We start from the raw sequence: 11,605 nt of genomic DNA, 5'->3' as shown, positions 1-11,605 counted from the left end.
CACACACACACATCGACTTACACATGCACATATCGACGTACACACACACAGCGACTCACACACACATTGACTTACACACACATCGACTTAAACACACACATCGGTCTTAAACACACACATACACACGTGGACTTACACACACACACACAGCGACTCACGCACACATATAGACACACAAACACACACATGGACTTACACACACACACATCGACGTACAAGCACACACAAATCGACTTACACACACATGGACCCACACACACAAACACATCGACTTACATACGCACATCAATTCACACGCACACATCAACTCACTAACATCGACTCACACACACATCGACTGACACATACACACATCGACTTACACACACACATATCGACTTATACACACACATCGACTCAGATATACACACAGATCGACGCACGCACACATAGACTTACACATACATACATACATCGTCTTCCACATACACAGACATCGACCCACACACACAAAACATCGACTTACACACATACATATCGACCCACACACACACATCAACTTGCACACACACAGCGACTCAAACACACACATCGACTTACACACAACAACAACCGCCATTCGTCACTAAGTGGCAGTGATGTCACCACGACGCTTGTGCCAGGCTATGTTCACGTTGAGGCCACGTGAAGTGTCGAAGGCCCGCTGGCAGGAGGTCACGGGGCAGACCCAGGTGCCATGGGTCGACTGACTGAGATGACTGGCTGATGCACCACCTGTGCCCCCTACTGTGCCAACTTGCTGTGCTTTAGCCACCCGGTGCTCGCTCGTTGTTGTGAGCGTCGCTCCTCCGCCCTCCATTGTTGTTGGAGGGCAACTGCCTCCAACTGCCGAGTAGCATCCTTCATGAGCCTCCTCCACAGAGGCCGATCTTGACACCGCTGGTATCAGTCATTGGCAAGTCCATTCAGCTCCACATCCTCCTGTACCACATCACTCCATCTCTTCTCTAGCCCGTGCCGCGCTCATTTAGCCCCCTCCATCCGTCCGAACAAAAGCTGTTTAGGCATGCGGTGACTGGGCATGCGGGCGACATGACCCAGCCAACGAAGGCTTGCCTGCTGGAGGAACTCACCGTTGGGACTTTGTCCAGATTTTTCTACAATTTGTGAGCTGCTCACAATCCAGCCTGGTTAAACCCAGGATGGATCGTAGGCAGGCCAGCCTAAATGTTTCTGACCGACAATGATGTTTCATTAGGGGGGTTCACGTTTCGCCAAGCATAGAGAAGGGAGGGAATGACCGTGGCCGAGAAGACATGAAGCTTCATGCAGAGCGATAGACCAGGTTACTTCCATACAGTGTTAAGTAACTGATGAAAATATAATGCCACTCGACTGATTCGGAGTGAGATCTCTGCTGTAAAACCGGAGCCGTTCATGAGCACACTGCCCAGGTATGGGAGACTCTCCACTCTCTCCACAACTGTGCCATCACCAATTGGGAGTTGTGGGGTGGAGTGTCCGATGGTACAAAATACCCAGGCAGGTGCTTAGTTTTAGTGGGGCTGATGGTAAGGCCCCACCTCTTAGTGGCACGCTCCAGTCTCAGCAGCAGCGTCTCCAACTCCTCCTCTGAATGAGCAGCTATTACCAAATCATCGGCATACATAACGTGGTCGAGCAATAGGGAGCCATCCCTTGAACACACCCGGGCATCGATCAGCCTCCCATTGTACCTGTACCAAATGGAAATTCCTCCGGTACAGCCATCAAAGACTTCATGAACTTCGTATTCGAAACAAATGTTAAATAATGTGGGAGCAAGAGGACATCCCTATCGCATCCCAAGGTGTACAGGGAATGGCTCTGACTCCCGGACACGTAGTTTTACCCGGGCCCACTCACCATCATGAAGGTCCTTAATTATCGTGAGCAGTGGATCAGGGACTCCGAAAGCACGAAGAACAACCCAGAGCACAGGCCTACTGATGGTATCATAGGCCTTGACCAGGTCAATAAAGCAGAGATGTAGGTCTTGTTGGAATTCCCTACACCTCTGCTGTAGCAGACGGACAAACAATATGACATCTGTAAGGACAGCCGTTTTCTGAAACCGCATTGGGCTCCGTAAACCTCTCCTCAGCGTGCCCGGCAAGGCGATGTTGAATAATTCTTGCCAGGACCTTTCCCGGCACACTGAGGAGTGAGATGCCACTGTGATTGTTACAGTCTGTGCGGTCCCCCTTCTTAAAGAGGGGGACCACCAGAGCAGTCTTCCAATCCTGCGGAACCCATCCAGTCGTCCTGACTGTTGTTATGATGTCATATAGGGCAGTCTATGCACAACGCCACCCTTCCTCAGCATTTCGCTTGGGAGATCATCTCTGCCTGGTGCCTTTCCTGGTCTCAGGCTCTGGATCGCCTTCACTACTTACCTCAACGGATGGCGCCTCAGCCAGCCACTCACAGGGGGTGACTTCTTTCCATATTTGAGGCAATGCAGCCTCAGCAGGGTCATCCCCACTTTGTCCCATGATGTTTTCCAGGCTGAGAGATTTCCCCTCCCCCAGGAACTCAGAAATGCTCAGCAAATCTGCAAACCTGTTCCTGGGGGTCGGAGATTGGATCACCATTCTTTACCCTAATGATGGTAATAGGTGTGGCGCTGCAGGTTACTTTTTGGATGGAATTAATAAGCGATTTGTGATCACAGGCCATTGATGCAGACTCCATCTCCTCAGCAACTTTCATCAGCTAGCTTAGACCATGCCACACACATATATGGACTTACACACACATCGAGTCACACACACACACATCAACTCACACACACATCGACCTACACACACACACCGACTTACACACACACATGGACTTACACACAAATCGACTCACGCACATGCATCGACTTACACAGACACACATCGACTCACACACACACATCGACTCACACACACATACATCGACTTATACACATACACATCGACTCACGCACACACATCGACTCACACACATACATCGACTCACACACACAGACTTATACACACACATCGACTTACACACACGTATGGACTTGCATGCACATATGTACTCACACACACACATCGACTCACACATACATCGACTTACAAACACATACACATCGACTTACACACACACATGGATTTACACACACAAACACATCGACTCTCACACACACATTGAATCACACACACATCGACTAACACACACATCGACCTACACATACACACGGACTTACACACATCGACTCACATACATGGACTAACACACACACATCGACTTACACACACACATCGACTGACACACGCACACACATAGCGACTGACACACACATCGACTTACACACACACACATAGACTTATACACACACATCGACTCACACACACACATGGACTCACACAAACACGGACCTACACACACACACACATGGACTTACACACACACATCGACTCACACACATGGACTAACACACACACATCGACTTACACACACATACATAGACTCACACACACATCGACTCACACACACATATCGACTTTCACACACACATCGACTCACACACACATATCGACTTTCACACACACATCCACTTACACACACACAGTGACTATCACACACATACATGGACCTACACGCGCATACATGGATTTACACACACGTACATGGACCTACACACAGATACATGGACTTACACACACACACAACTCACAACAACAACAACCGCCATTCACCACTAAGTGGCGGTGACGTCACCACGACGCTTGTGCCAGGCCATGTGCACCTTGAGGCCACGTGAAGTGTCGAACGCCCGCTGGCAAGAGGTCACGGGGCAGACCCAAGTGCCACGGGTCGACTGACTGAGATGACCGAGATGACTGGCTGATGCACCACCTGTGCCCCCCTTCTGTGCCGACCTGCTGTGCTTTAGCCACCCAGCGCTCCGCTCGTTGTTGTGAGCGTCGCTCCTCCGCCCTCCGTTGTTGTTGGAGGGCGACTGCCTCCAACTGCCCAGTAGCATCCTTCACGAGCCTCCTCCACTGAGGCCGATCTTGACACCGCTGGTACCAGTCGTCGGCAAGTCCACTCAGCTCCACGTCCTCCTGCACCACACCACTCCAACTCTTCTCTTGCCCGTGCCGCGCCCGTTTATCCCCCTCGATCCGGCTGAACAAAACTGTTTAGGCATGCGGTGACTGGGTATGCGGATTACATGACCCAGCCAACGCAGCGTTGACTGCCGGAGGAGCTCACCGATGGGACCTTGTCCAGATCTTTCAAGGATTTGGGAGCTGACACAATCCAGCCTGGTTAAACCCAGGATGGATCGTAGGCAGGATAGCCTAAATGTTTCTAACCGGCGAAGATGTTCCATTATGGGGGGGTCCACGTTTCGCAAGCGTAGAGAAGGGAGGGAATGACTGTGGCTGAGAAGACCTGAAGCTTAGTGCGGCGCGACAGACCAGGTAGCTTCCACACAGCGTTACACAACCGATGAAAACATATTGCCACTCGACTGATTCGGAGTGAGACCTCTGCTGTTAAACTGGAGCCGGTCATAAGCACACTGCCCAGCTATGGGAAACTCTCCACTCTCTCCACAACTGCCCCATCACCGATTGGGAGCCATGGGGGTGGAGTGTCCGATGGTACAACATACCCAGGCAGGTGCTTAGTTTTGGTGGGGCTGATGGTAAGGCCCCACCTCTTAGTGGCACGCTCCAGTCTCAGCAGCAGCGTCTCCAACTCCTCCTCTGAATGAGCAGCTATTACCAAATCATCGGCATACATAACGTGGTTGAGCAATAGGGAGCCATCCCTTGACCGCACCCGGGCATCGACCAGCCTCCCATTATATCTGTACCAAAAGGAGATTCCCCCGGTACAGCTATTGAAGGCTTCACGAACTATGTGGTCAAAATAGATGTTAAATAATGTAGGAGCCATAGGACATCCCTGTCGCACCCCAAAGTGTACAGGGAATGGCTCTGACTCCCTGCCACGTAGTTTTACCCTAGCCCGCTCACCATCATGAAGGTCCTTAATGATGGTGAGCAGAGGGTCAGGGACTCCGAAAGCAAGAAGAACAACCCAGACGCCAGGCCTACTGATGGTATCATAGACCTTGACCAGGTCAATAAAGCAGAGATGTAGGTCTTGTTGGAATTCCCTACACCTCTGCTGTAGCAGACGGACAGAAAATATGGCATCTGTGCAGGACCGCCCTTCCTGAAGCCGCATTGGGGCTTTGCAAGCCTCTCCTCAGCGTGCCAAGCAAGGCGATGTTGAACAATCGTTTCCAGGACCTTTCCCGGCACACTGAGGAGTGAGATGCCCCTGTAGTTGTTACAGTATGTGCGGTCCCCCTTCTTAAAGAGGGGGACCACCAGGGTATCCTTCCAATCCTGCGGAACCCGTCCAGTGGTCCAGAACGTTGTTATGATGTCATGCAGGGCAGTCTGTGCACAAATGCCACCCTCCTTCAGCATTTCGCTTGGGAGATCATCTCTGCCTGGTGCCTTTCCTGGTCTCAGACTCTGGATCGCCTTCAGTACTTCCTCAACAGATGGCACCTCAGCCAACCACTCACAGGAGGTGACTTCTTCCAATATTTGAGGAGCCACAGCCTCAGCAGGGTCATCCCAACTTTGTGTGATGATGTTTTCCTGGCTGAGGGATTTCCACTCCTCCAAGACCTCACAGAAATGCTCAGCAAATCTGCAAACCTGTTCCTGGGGGTCAGAGATTGGATCACAGTTTTTTTCCCCTAATGATGGTCATAGGTGTGGTGCTGCAGGTTACTTTTTTGATAGAGTTAAATAAGGATTTGTGTTCGCGGGCCACTGAGGCAGAATCCATCTCCTCAGCAACCCGCGACCACCACATATCCTTGCAGCGCCTCACGGCTCTCCGAACCTCCGAGCGAAGGCTGCGGTAAGCCTCCTCATTCTCTGACGTGGGATGCTGTAGACGATTAGAGTGGGCCTGTCTCTTTTTCTCAACCATCCTGGACACCTCCTCTGTCAGCCAGGGTCTCTGGGGAGGTCTGGACCACGTACCAAAAGCAGCCATTGCAGCTGCATGAGTCACAGTCCTAAACCTCGCCCATTAACCCTCGACATCAGGAGGAGTGGGGGACGATGCCAACCCCAGCCGCAAGCGATGATGAAATTCTCGCGTGCAACTTTCATCAGCTAACTAAGACCAGGCCACCTTAGGTTGGAATGGGGTCCTGGGTGTACACCCACCACCGGAGTGGAAGAATGGCAGGCACATCTTACAGATGACAAGTCGATGGTCAGAGGTCAGATCAGCTCCACGGAAGGTCCTGGTGTCAAGGACATGGGCTCACATCCACTGGTCCATCACTATGTAATCCAGCAGATGTTCTTGCTTGGACCCGGCATGTTGTGTGGATGCGCCGATGCCGGAACAGCGTGTTGGTAATTACAAGCCCATGGGCTGCACAAAAATCTAGCAGCCTCCTACCATTGTTATTGAGTGGATCTGCCCCATGCCTTCCAATCACTCTGGACCAGGTGCCAGCATCATGACCAACTCGGGCATTGAAGTCACCCAACAAGATTACTCTATTCCGAGGGGCCACTTTAGCCAGCACCTGTGACAGGAGGTCATATAAGGCATCTGACTCATCGGCCTTGCCTGCATCCCTCCACGGATGTTCGTCTTCGGTGGGGGCATAAGTAACCACGACCACCACTCCTCGCCTACAGTTGATGGGAAGGCGAGCCCAAAGTAGCCTGGGGCTTACAGCTTCCCACACCTCACCGCCACGCTCCCACTTCCCCTTCATTCTTTTGTTCGGAAGAAGAGCCACACCCTGTTGTTTGGCAGTCTTCTGCCCCGAGTAGAGGACTGTCCACCCCTCATGGTGACAGCAGCTAGAGGTGGTCCACCGGACCTCCTGAATGCCACAGAAATCCAGGTGGTACTGGTCCAGCTCCCAACAGAGGAGTGGCAGCCTCTCCTCCGCAGTGAGCATTCGAACATTCCACGTGGCCATCCGTAGTGGCTTGTAATTGTTTCTGGAGGAGCCCCGAGGGTAAAGATTCAATCTCCTGGCTCCGCCAATTGGGGTTTGGCCAGGAGACGTCATCGACGCCTGGCACAAGCTTATTAGTTAGATATTTTAGTCGTGGTTTAGTGGTAGTTAATTGAAGGTGGAGGGGTTACCAGCCCCTCGCACCCATCCAGAGCCCCTATTTAGCCACTGTAGTGGTCACAGACGCCATGAGTTGAGGGGCCAATCGGAATTGGCCCACACCCCCACAGCACTGTCCACAACAGCGTTGCCAGTCCAGCAAAAAATGCTTTTTATAGGTTAGACTAGTGGGAAGTACCCGGGGGAAAAATATATTTCAAAACTTCTCTTAAATACATAACATATACATACACAAGTACTAAGCTATTGTGAAAGCCCGGCGTTCCGTTTGTCCATTTGTCCATCAACAAAATTATAAGAGGCTTGAAGAAGTCCTGAATCAAAAAGTAATAGAAAGTGGCGGGTAAATATTTGATCTAAAAGGTTTCCAAAAATTGTCGACCTTCACCCCCCCCACACCCCCCCCCCCCCTCAAAAAACATTTGTACCCCCCCATAGGCATATATACCTACACACCTTACATACAATAGAGTGAGTAGTGTCCAGTGTCTCTATAGTGGTATCTGGCTCTACAGTAGCATCTGTCTCTACAGTAGTATCTACTGACTGTATAGTAGTGTAGTAGGTTCAAACTGACTCGCAGACGCACTCTTGGAGGCAAAACATTTATTAGTACCAACACACCAACACAAAGGGGTAACTGCCCCTTCACCAGATAACAACCTGTGGTGGTGGTCCACCAGGCTAACTACACTAATTACACTCGGAGTAGCTACAATGGACAGGACCCCAGCTTGGGTCCAGGTCCACGTGTGGATGACTCTTCTTGGACATCGGACGTGGAACGTTGATTCTTCAGGATGACAACAGCAACTGGGGGAACCAGCTTATATCCTGTGTGACGGGGCTCGCTCCGCCCCTAGCCACGCCCACCTTCTTCAAACCTCGAGAAGGATCTCCACCTGGACACGTGACCACCCCAGCCTCCCCTTTAGGGGTCCTCGGGTAGATACCTCCGGTCATGTGTCCTCTGGGGTCAACTAGAGTGCCATGACCCCTTGCAACCCCGTTCCCTTTCCGGCACTCTCGCCCTCAATCCTGTAGGGGCTGGCACTGCAGGCAGAACGTGGTGCCATCCGCCACTGTCAGTCAGTGCGACTGAGCCCCGCTTAGGGCCGGTACTGTATCCACATTCAAGTGGTGTCAGCGATGTCAATACATTGCGCGCCATACCTTTCCCAGGCCGGCTTCAGTGATATCCAACAATAGCACTACAGTAGTATCTATTGACCCTACAGTAGTATCTACTGCCTCTACTGTATTATCTACCGACTCTATAGTAGTAACTACTAACTCTATAGTAGTATATGCTGATTCTGTAGTAGTATCGACTCACTCCATAGTTGTTTCTGCCGACTTTATAGTAGTATCAACCAACTCTAAAGTAGTAAATACGGACTCTACAGTAGTATTTAATGACTATTGTAGTATCCACCGACTATAGTAGTAACTACTAACTCTATAACAGTAACTACTGACTCTATGGTAGTATCTGCAGACACTATAGCAGTATCTGCTGACGCTATAGCAGCATCTACTGATTATAAATAGTATATATTGACTCTATAGCAGTAGCTATTAACTCTACAGTAGTATATACTGACTATAGTAATATCTACTAAATCTATGGAAGTATCTACCGGCTCGATAGCAGTATCTACTATCACTTCAGTAGTATGTACTGGCTGTAGTAGTAGCTACGATTACTACAGTAGTATGTACTGGCTGTAGTAGTATCTACTATCACTACCGTAGTATGTACTGGCTGTACTAGTTGCTACTATTACTACAGTAGTATCGACTGGCTGTAGTAGTAGCTCCTATCACTACAGTAGTATGTACTGGCTGTAGTAGTAGCTACTATCACTACAGTAGTATGCACTGGCTGTAGTAGTAGCTATACTAACTCTATAGCAGTGTGTACTGGCCGCAGTAGTAGCTATACTAACTCTATAGCAGTGTGTACTGGCCGTTGTAGTAGCTATACTAACTCTATAGCAGTGTATACTGGCTGTAGCAGTAGCTATGCTAACTCTATAGCAGTGTGTACTGGCCGTAGTAGTAGCTATACTAACTCTATAGCAGTGTGTACTGGCTGTAGTAGTAGTGTGGGGGCTAGTGCCCCCCTCCCCACTCCACATTACACGGGGGCTGACCTCCCCCTCCCTCACCCCGGGCGGGGGGAGCGTCACGTCTAATTGGTGGGGGCTGAGGCCCCCCTCCACGCGCGGGGGGGGGGTGGGGTGTTTGCCTCCCCCACCCCCATCCCCTCCGCGTTTGTATCTTTCGGGCCCCTCTGCGCACCCGAGCGGGAACCGCCCCCCCCCCCCCCCGTACCAGGGTCCTCTCGGACCGACATAGCGAGCGGCTGGCCGCGCAGATTGAATAGGCGCGTGCCTTCACCCACTCGCGTGTTTCTAACTGCGGTCGACTCGCTGCTGTGTGAGGATAGCTAATTAATCGGCACCCGCGCAGCTTCCCCCCCACCCACGTGTTTTCTCCGCACGACCCTCGCCGTTAATACTGACACACACACACACGTCGGTGTGGGCAGTCGTAAGTATTTTAATACACGCGCACTCGGAAGCAATCAATTAATCTCCGCGCACCACATGCGTCGCGCGGGCAACGTCGATATCCTAATATGTGCGCACTTTGAAGCAATCAATGACTCCTTGTTAGTGGAGTCGGGTGAAAACCCATCGTACCAGGTGATCCCTCCTCGAGACCCTACGGGGGTGCATGCGAGTATTTTGTGGGGTGTGCGTGCGTTCGTGGGGGGGGGGTGCGAGGAGCGGGTGGCGCCAGCCGAGCTGCTCCGCTACGGTGGCACCACATAGCCCCCCGAGGTGTCCGTCCCCGTCCCGGGTTGACTGGAGCACCTCGCTTGGGCCGCCCCCACGAGGTAGCGCCGCGGAGTCTGCGGGACTCGCCCGGCCCTGGTTGCCGGTCTCGGAGGTGGCGGCTCCATACCTTGGGGCTCTCACAGCGGTCTCCTTCTCCACTCCAGAGGCTCCTTCCGTCCCTCGACATCTGCAGGCTGCGGAACAATCTCAGGGGCAGAGGGGTTAAGGGGCCGCCGTCCCCGCCGCCTCCTGGCCAGACCGGGGCCTCCCGGGGGTTAGGATCCCTCGGGCCCATATACGGGGCGAAACCCCCGAGTATGGGGGGTGCGGGGATCCCGGGGCTTCGGGGTACTCGACTGGGGGGGATCTCTCCTGCCGGGGCTGCCCTCCAGGGTTTTAATCGGCGGACGTTGACCACCGTCTCTCGTCCCCGCTCCCCGCTCTGGATCAGAACCGTCCAGGGGGAGATCTGCCGCACTACAATCCAGGGTCCACGCCAGTAGGTGGTCAGTTTCCCCACCTGTCCAGCCCCTACGCACGGGGTGTGCAGCCACACCTTGGAGCCCGCTGAGTAGAGGGGGGGTTCCATGCGGGGCCGGGTGCCCTGGTCTTGCCGCTGATGTGCGGCCTCCCCTTGTTGGTAGGCCCGGCCGCGGGCCCCTCGCAGGGTTCCCATCAGGTGCTCTACAGGCTGGCTCCCTTCCTCCAGCTGCGGCGGGGGAACGCCGAACAACAGATCTTTTTCTCCTGCAGGGCCACCTCCACCGTCGCTAGGTCCAGATCCCGCTGCTGGGTGTGTCTCAGCTGCTCATCGTCGAGGCCTGGGAACGCATAGCCGACGTCCTCTTGGATCCGACCGGGCGGGGTTGAGTGGCCCGTCAGGCCCCGGGATGTGGGCTCCATGACCGCCGGGTGGTCCACTGGGTCCCTGACTCCTTCTGCAGGGGTCTCTGTAGCACATACTGCACTTTCTCTCACCGGAGGGGGGTTAGTCCCAGCGCGCTCCTGGGGGGCCGTTGCCTGTCGGCAGCGTCCCCCCGTGAAGCACGGGCAGGCAGCCTCTGCCCTCGTCTCGGCGCACACCGCGGGCCGCCTTGACAAGGCGTCCGCGTTTGCGTGTGTCCGCCCGGCCCGGTACTCGATCTGCAGGTTGTATTCCTGCAGTTGCGCCAGCCATCGGGCCATCTGCCCCCGCGGTTCCTTGAATGTGAGGAGGAACTGCAGAGCATAATAGTCAGTGCGTACGCGACATTTCCTGCCGTACAAATACGGTCGGAACTGCTTACACGCGAAAATTACGGCATACAGTTCCTGACGGGTCACGCAGCAATTCAGCTCGGTCCCGCTCAGAGTCCGGCTGGCGTATGCGATGACCCGCTCCGTCCCATCCTGCACCTGTGACAACACCACACCTAGCCCACTGCTGCAGGCATCGGTGTCCAAAATAAAATCGGTGGTGAAATCGGGGAAAGCCAGGGTGGGGGTGTGGGTGAGGTGGTCTTTGAGGGTGGCGAAGGCCGTCTGGCAGGCCCCCGTCCACTGATATGGGTTCTTAGGGGATGTGAGTTGGGTGAGGGGG

The sequence above is a fragment of the Petromyzon marinus genome, chromosome 3, assembly GCF_048934315.1.
Source record: "Petromyzon marinus isolate PM22_M1 ecotype Great Lakes invasive population chromosome 3, UKy_Petmar_22M1.pri1.0, whole genome shotgun sequence".
NCBI classification, from domain to species: Eukaryota; Metazoa; Chordata; class Hyperoartia; order Petromyzontiformes; family Petromyzontidae; genus Petromyzon; species Petromyzon marinus.
This window is presented reverse-complemented; position numbering follows the sequence as displayed.